Source organism: Oncorhynchus nerka, unplaced genomic scaffold, assembly GCF_034236695.1.
Source record: "Oncorhynchus nerka isolate Pitt River unplaced genomic scaffold, Oner_Uvic_2.0 unplaced_scaffold_5173, whole genome shotgun sequence".
Classification (NCBI taxonomy): domain Eukaryota; kingdom Metazoa; phylum Chordata; class Actinopteri; order Salmoniformes; family Salmonidae; genus Oncorhynchus; species Oncorhynchus nerka.
Window position 1 is genome coordinate 4,415 of NW_027036135.1, and position 8,428 is coordinate 12,842.

The following is an 8,428-nucleotide window of genomic DNA, read 5'->3' on the forward strand; positions in this document are numbered from 1 at the left end:
CTCTAGGAGAAAATCCAATCAGGAAGTGCCTCTTATTTTGAAACCTCTCTGTTCCTTATGCATGGAAATGATCCAAGATGGCGTAGCAGTCGGACGTGTGTTTTGTCTTGTCCTGCCCTGTATAGTGTAAATATAGTTTTTTCCTCTTTTTTTTCCGTATATATTTCGCATATTTTAATCTCACTTCCCAACCACAGGCTGAATATACTTCCTGCAACCCGATCACCCAATGTGGCACGGATCTTCTTTTTCTATGCTTTAGAAACGAACCTCATCAGAAGTTAGCTAATGACCTGTTAGCCACTGCTAGCGGCTCAACGCTAACTAGGACACCAGCGCGACATCTACCCAAAGCATATCAGACTGCTTTTCTACCCCCATCATCTCCGGATTCCTACCGTAGCTCTGGAAGCTTTATACCGGATCATCGGGAATAGCTAGCTGCAATCCGAGTGGCTACTCCTGGCTAACGCCTCTGTCCCAGAGCACCAGTTAGCCTGAGCTAGCCTCGAGTTAAGCCCATCTCCCGACTACCCGAAGAGGTCCTAAAATACCTAATTTCACAATTGGCCTGGACCCTCTACTGACCCTCTACTGCCGACACGGAGCCCCGCCGATCCATCACGACTGGTCCGACAATCGTCCGAGGGGGTTTCAACAGGCTTCTCCGCTGCGATGATCGCCAAAGATCCATCTGCTGCCAAGGCCCGCGAGCTTTCTGAATCGCTGTATCTCCAGCTCCAGCTCACCGCATGAAGAGGTCAATAAATAAACAGACTCACCCCATCGCGACGTCCCCAAAGGTTAACCTCAGCCTCGCTATCTCCCTGCTTGCTAATTCGGCCTGCTAACGGCTAGCTTGTCAAGCTCCGGTCCGCTAACTGCTACCTTGTCTAGCCGGGCCTACGAACTGTTAGCTTGTTAGCACAGGCCTAACCGCCTGTACCAATCAACAAGGGGCCCCAATCACTCTCTGACCCCATTTACTTTCTATCTCTTTGATTTTTAATTTGTTTTATACTCGGAAACCTGCCTCACCCAATGTGATACGGAATCGCTATTACTTTTACTCTTATTTTTATTTTTATGACACACTCAAGAACCTCCAGACGCTAACCAGCTAACTAGCTACAAGCTAGTTAGTCATTGTTAGTTTAAAAAAAAAAAAAAAAAAAAAACCTGGATAACACTCGCCAGCCCAGCCCCCTGCCCATCCACCGCTGCCCCCTGACACTGATCTCTTGGCTACATAGCTGACGACGCTGGACTGTCCATTAATCACGGTACTCCTTTCTGCTTGTTTGTCTTACCTGTCGGCCCCGTTGCCTAGTCAACGCCATTTTACCTGCTGTTTGTTGTGCTAGCGGATTAGCCTCGCCTACTGTTTTTAGCTAGCTTTCCAAATTCAACACCTGTGATTACTGTATGCCTCGCTGTATGTCTCTCTCAGATGTCAATATGCCTTGTATACTGTTGTTCAGGTTAGTTATAATTGTTTTAGTTCACAATGGAGCCCCTAGACCCACTCTGCATACCCCTGTTACCTCCTTTGTCCCACTCCCACACATGCGGTGACCTCACCCATTACAACCAGCATGTCCAGAGATACAACCTGTCTCATCATCACCCAGTGCCTGGGCTTACCTCCGCTGTACCCGCACCCCACCATACCCCTGTCTGTGCATTATGCCCTGAATATATTCTACCATGCCCAGAAACCTGCTCCTCTTATCCTCTGCCCCCAACGCTCTAGGCGACCAGTTTTGATAGCCTTTAGCCGCACCCTCATACTACTCCTTCTCTGTTCCGCGGGTGATGTGGAGGTAAACCCAGGCCCTGCATGTCCCCAGGTACCCTCATTTGTTGACTTCTGTGATCGAAAAGCCTTGGTTTTATGCATGTCAACATCAGAAGCCTCCTCCCTAAGTTTGTTTTACTCACTGCTTTAGCACACTCTGCTAACCCTGATGTCCTTGCCGTGTCTGAATCCTGGCTCAGGAAGGCCACCAAAATTCAGAGATTTCCATACCCAACTATAACATCTTCCGTCAAGATAGAACTACCAAAGGGGGCGGAGTTGCAGTCTACTGTAGAGATAGCCTGCAAAGTAATGTCATACTTTCCAGGTCCATACCCAAACAGTTCGAACTACTAATTTTGAAAATTACCTCTCCAGAAATAAGTCTCTCACTGTTGCCGCCTGCTACCGGCCACCCTCAGCTCCCAGCTGTGCCCTGACACCATTTGTGAATTGATCGCCCCCATCTAGCTTCAGAGTTTGTTCTGTTAGGTGACCTAAACTGGGATATGCTTAACACCCCGGCAGTCCTACAATGTAAGCTAGATGCCCTCAATCTCACTCAAATCATCAAGGAACCCACCAGGTACAACCCTAACTCTGTAAACAAGGGCACCCTCATAGACGTCATCCTGACCAACTGGCCCTCCAAATACACCTCCGCTGTCTTCAACCAGGATCTCAGCGATCACTGCCTCATTGCCTGTATCCGCCACGGAGCCGCAGTCAAACGACCACCCTCATCACTGTCAAACGCTCCCTAAAACACTTCTGTGAGCAGGCCTTTCTAATCGACCTGGCCCGGGTATCCTGGAAGGACATTGACCTCATCCCGTCAGTTGAGGATGCCTGGTCATTCTTTAAAAGTAACTTCCTCACCATTTTAGATAAGCATGCTCCGTTCAAAAATGCAGAACCAAGAACAGATACAGCCCTTGGTTCACTCCAGACCTGACTGCCCGACCAGCACAAAAACATCCTGTGGCGGACTGCAATAGCATCGAATAGCCCCTGTGATATGCAACTGTTCAGGGAAGTCAGAACCAATACACGCAGTCAGTCAGGAAAGCTAAGGCCAGCTTCTTCAGGCAGAAGTTTGCATCCTGTAGCTCCAACTCCAAAAAGTTCTGGGACACTGTGAAGTCCATGGAGAACAAGAGTACCTCCTCCCAGCTGCCCACTGCACTGAGGCTAGGTAACACGGCTCCACCGATAAACCACGATTATCGAAAGCTTCAATAAGCACTTTCAACGGCTGGCCATGCCTTCCGCCTGGCTACTCCAACCTTCGGCCAACAGCTCCGCCCCGCAGCTCCTCGCCCCAAGCCTCTCCAGGTTCTCCTTTACCCAAATCCAGATAGCAGATGTTCTGAAAGAGCTGCAAAACCTAGACCCGTACAAATCAGCTGGGCTTGACAATCTGGACCCTCTATTTCTGAAACTATCTGCCGCCATTGTCGCAACCCCTATTACCAGCCTGTTCAACCTCTCTTCATATCGTCTGAGATCCCCAAGGATTGAAAGCTGCCGCAGTCATCCCCCTCTTCAAAGGGGAGACACCCTGGACCCAAACTGCTATAGACCTATATCCATCCTGCCCTGCCTATCTAAGGTCTTAAAGCCAAGTCAACAAACAGGTCACTGACCATCTCGAATCCCACCGTACCTTCTCCGCTGTGCAATCTGGTTTCCGAGCCGGTCACGGGTGCACCTCAGCCACGCTCAAGGTACTAAACGATATCATAACCGCCATCGATAAAAGACAGTACTGTGCAGCCGTCTTCATCGACCTCGCCAAGGCTTTCGACTCTGTCAATCACCATATTCTTATCGGCAGACTCAATAGCCTCGGTTTCTCGGATGACTGCCTTGCCTGGTTCACCAATTACTTTGCAGACAGAGTTCAGTGTGTCAAATCGGAGGGCATGCTGTCCGGTCCTCTGGCAGTCTCTATGGGGTGCCACAGGGTTCACTCTCGGCCGACTCTTTCTCTGTATATATCAATGATGTTGCTCTTGCTGCGGGCGATTCCTGATCCACCTCTACGCAGACGACACCATTCTATATACTTTCGCCCGTCATTGGACACTGTGCTATCTAACTCAAACGAGCTTCAATGCCATACAGCACTCCTTCCGTGGCCTTCAACTGCTCTTAAACGCTAGTAAAACCAAATGCATGCTTTTCAACCGATCGCTGCCTGCACCCGCATGCCCGACTAGCATCACCACCCTGGATGGTTCCGACCTTGAATATGTGGACATCTATAAGTACCTAGGTGTCTGGCTAGACTGCAAACTCTCCTTCCAGACTCACATCAAACATCTCCAATCGAAAATCAAATCAAGAGTCGGCTTTCTATTCCGCAACAAAGCCTCCTTCACTCACGCCGCCAAGCTTACCCTAGTAAAAACTGACTATCCTACCGATCCTCGATTTCCTGCGATGTCATCTACAAAAATGGCTTCCAACACTCTACTCAGCAAACTGGATGCAGTCTATCATAGTGCCATCCGTTTTGTCACCAAAGCACCTTATACCACCCACCACTGCGACTTGTATGCTCTAGTCGGCTGGCCCTCGCTACATATTCGTCGCCAGACCCACTGGCTCCAGGTCATCTACAAGTCCATGCTAGGTAAAGCTCCGCCTTATCTCAGTTCACTGGTCACGATGGCAACACCCATCCGTAGCACACGCTCCAGCAGGTGTATCTCACTGATCATCCCTAAAGCCAACACCTCATTTGGCCGCCTCTTCGTTCCAGTACTCTGCTGCCTGTGACTGGAATGAACTGCAAAAATCGCTGAAGTTGGAGACTTTATCTCCCTCACCAACTTCAAACATCAGCTATCCGAGCAGCTAACCGATCGCTGCAGCTGTACATAGTCTATTGGTAAATAGCCCACCCATTTTCACCTACCTCATCCCCATACTGTTTTTATACTGTTTTTTTTTTTTTATTTATTTACTTTTCTGCTCTTTTGCACACCAATATCTCTACCTGTACATGACCATCTGATCATTTATCACCCCAGTGTTAATCTGCAAAATTGTATTATTCGCCTACCTCCTCATGCCTTTTGCACACATTGTATATAGACTGCCCATTTTTTTTTCTACTGTGTTATTGACTTGTTAATTGCTTAATCCATGTGTAACTCTGTGTTGTCTGTTCACACTGCTATCTTTATCTTGGCCAGGTCGCAGTTGCAAATGAGAACTTGTTCTCAACTAGCCTACCTGGTTAAATAAAGGTGAAATAAAAATAAAATAAAAATAAAAATGCCTATCCTCCATTTAAAGGGATATCAACCAGATTCATTTTTCTATGGCTTCCCTAAGGTGTCAGTCTTTAGACATAGTTTCAGGCTTATTTTGAAAATGAGCGTGAAAATCACATTGTGTAAGTGGATAGGTAGGGCTCTCAGAGTGAGTTTTGCGCAATTGAGTAAAGCCACCATTGTTCCTCCCGCTGTTATTGAAAAAAACCTACACACTCGGTTTTGATATATTATCGAATATATATTTGAAAACAACCTGAAGATTGATTATAAAAACGTTTGACATGTTTCTGTGGACATTATGGATATTATTTGGAATATACGTCTGCGTTGTCGGACCTCTTTCTGTGGACTTCTGAACATAACCTCGACAAACAAACGTCGGTATTTTGTATAAAAATAATCTTTATGGAACAAAAGGAACATTTGTTGTGTAACTGGGAGTCTCGTGAGTGAAAACATCCGAAGATGTTGATATCCCTTTAAATGGAGCAAAGGGAGGCTATGGAACATGGAGTTTTCAAAATAGAAGCCACTTCCTGATTTTATTTTCTCAGGTTTCGCCGGCAATATCAGTTCTGTTATACTCACAGACAATATTTTGACAGTTTTGGAAACTTTAGAATGTTTTCTATCCTAATCTGTCAATTATATGCATATTCTAGCATCTGGTCCTGAGAAATAGGCCGTTTACTTTGGGAACGTTATTTTTCCAAACATAGTGCCCCCTAGCTTCAAGAGGTTAAGCTTTCCTTGATGTCAGTTCTGAATAGGAGGAGCTAAGATGACAGGTGGAGTGATGATTCTCCTCAAACTGACTGGAACAGTGGCATGTCTTCAGTTCTGCCTCTTTGACAACACACACTGTTACACCCATTGCCATGTTTCTCTACCCAGTGTTTCTCCTCTGTACTTGTTGGTGAGCATTAGTCGTACATTACATACTTTTAGTTTATTCAAGGTAACTGTCAAGTGTTATTTGTATATAGTACTTCCTAGAAGAAATGTAAATGACTGATTATCTTTTCACTTGTATTGAATATGACACAGAGTATGTAATAATGTCCCATGATATGAACAAGTTTTCTAAACTTAACTTTATTACAGTAGGCAGTTATGAAAATGACATAAAATCAATTTAAGAGACAGAACATGGCATGGAGGGAAGCAGTGTTACACTGTCTTGTAACTACTCTGGCTCAGTAGCTTATCTACAATGGTAGGCCGCTCAATATCCCAGATCAGCACCGCAATTCGTCCTCTTCACTACAGTCACCTCAGACCCTCTGTATTTAGAGCTGAAACTGAAGACCCTCGACTGTCTATTCATCTGAATGAAGAGAGAACCCGTGTGGATCTGGGGATCTCTTCTGCTGAAATTGACAGACTCTGCTCTGTACTACAGTACTACGTGACAGCCACAGTGACAGGAACCCCAGATTCACTGTACAAAATCCTTTCATATGGGATTCATACAATAAAATGGAGGAATCTACCTCTACCTACCCAGTGGAGGGAATGAGAGAAGCAGTAACACTGAAAGAGAGGACCAATGAGAGGAGAGGAGAGGCAGGAGGGAAATGGAGAGAAGAGTGTAACTGAAGAGTGTAACTGAAGAGCAACTGTACTTTGAGGTGGGAGCTTGTAGGTAACTAAGCAGAAACGATCAACTGTAAACCTTGCAGATGAAGTTGGTTCGGAGTATTCAGCTTCTTTTGTGCTATTAGTCAGTTTGACTTCCAACCCCAGCCATGTTGTTCATCTGGTCAATTATTACCTTCTCAGTAATAGGTAAGTTATGGCTTTCAAAGTAGTGTAATGTTTTCTGTTTTTGAAAATTACAACATAAATAAAAATATATATTAAAAAAATTACTCAATGTTCATCTCTTCCCATTGGCAGGAGGCAGTTATGAGCAGACTATCGAGCCAAACCAAGCATGAAGTGTATGCAGAAGTGGGTAGTAATGTTCTTCTTTCCTGCAACTTCTCCTCAGCTACATAAATCTACTATGGTATAAACAGTCTCCAGATCAGCTCCACAATATCTTCTGCTCATCCAGCACTCCACTGGGACCGAATATAGAGCTGATTCTCTTGACTCTCGCTTCTCTGGTAAACTGAACAAAGAGAAGACCCGTGTTGATCTGAAGATCTCCTCTGTTGAAGTGACAGACTCTGCTATGTACTACTGTGCTCTGAATCCTACAGTGACAGGAAACCCAGAAACACTGTACAAACCCAACATCGCCTGAGAGAGTATTTAAACTTGTAGTTCTACGTTTGTTTGACAATAGTGACATCAAACATGCACCCATTCTACTGTGTCAAGAGGAGGAGCTGTAGTGCAAGGCCATAACATGTAATGAGGTGGAACTGATTCAACCAGGGTGAACGTTCCAAGAGAAGATAATTCTACAGAGAAGTCTCTGTCTAACACCCAGGGACTATGATGCTGCTCTATCCAGTCTTGTTTTTGTGTACTTATAGGTAAGAATTCACTCTCCATCAACTGAATGTGTACTAACAGAATGTACACTGTTCAGTATTTATTACAATATGGTGATATCAATATGAAGTGGTAAAACACTTTGACATACCAAGTGTGGATATACTGTATGCTGTCTACATTGACTCAGTAATCTTGGTTTTCTTTTTACAGGTACAAGTTTTGAAGACATAATTAGTCCAGACAGAAATGTGGTGGATGTTACGATACCTCCAGCACCCTGGATCCTCTCCACAGTTCCTCATACGGGACTACTCTGGGGTTATAATCAACACTGATAGTATGAAATGGACCTCACACATCACAAAGAGGACAACCTTGTGGATCTGGAGATCTCCTCTGCTGAAGTGACAGACTTTGCTCTGTACTACTGTTCTCTGAGGCCCACAGGGACAGGAAACCCAGACATAACAACTCCTTGTTGTGAACTGTTTCAGATCTAATTGTTATCTGTCTTTTCCAACTCAGTATTACAAAACTTTAATGCTAAAAAAGTTCACATTATCAGTCCTTATTCACCCCAATCAATACCATTTCAATCAAAAAGATATACAGCATAGCTCCCTATCTTCTATTGAGGGCCTGACCTCACCTCAGCAACTACACTAACCTCTATTTCTCTGAGCAGGTGGCTCCTCCTCCTGACAGTGGAGGTAGTTGCAGGACAGACAGACAACAGCCATACATTACATTTCACATATCACATCTTGCAGATCACAGTACACTGCATATCATATATCACAGTACACTGCATATCATATATCACAGTGTACTGCATATCACAGAACACAATACACTGCACATCACATATCACAATACACTGCATATCAGACAGCTG

General features: G+C 45.0%; 1 pseudogene; it reads left to right on the forward strand.

Moving 5' to 3' along the window:
* The first annotated feature begins 6,239 nt into the window (after nucleotides 1-6,239).
* LOC135566402 (T-cell receptor alpha chain V region RL-5-like) lies at nucleotides 6,240-7,336 on the forward strand (annotated as a pseudogene).
* The last annotated feature ends 1,092 nt before the right edge of the window (nucleotides 7,337-8,428 follow it).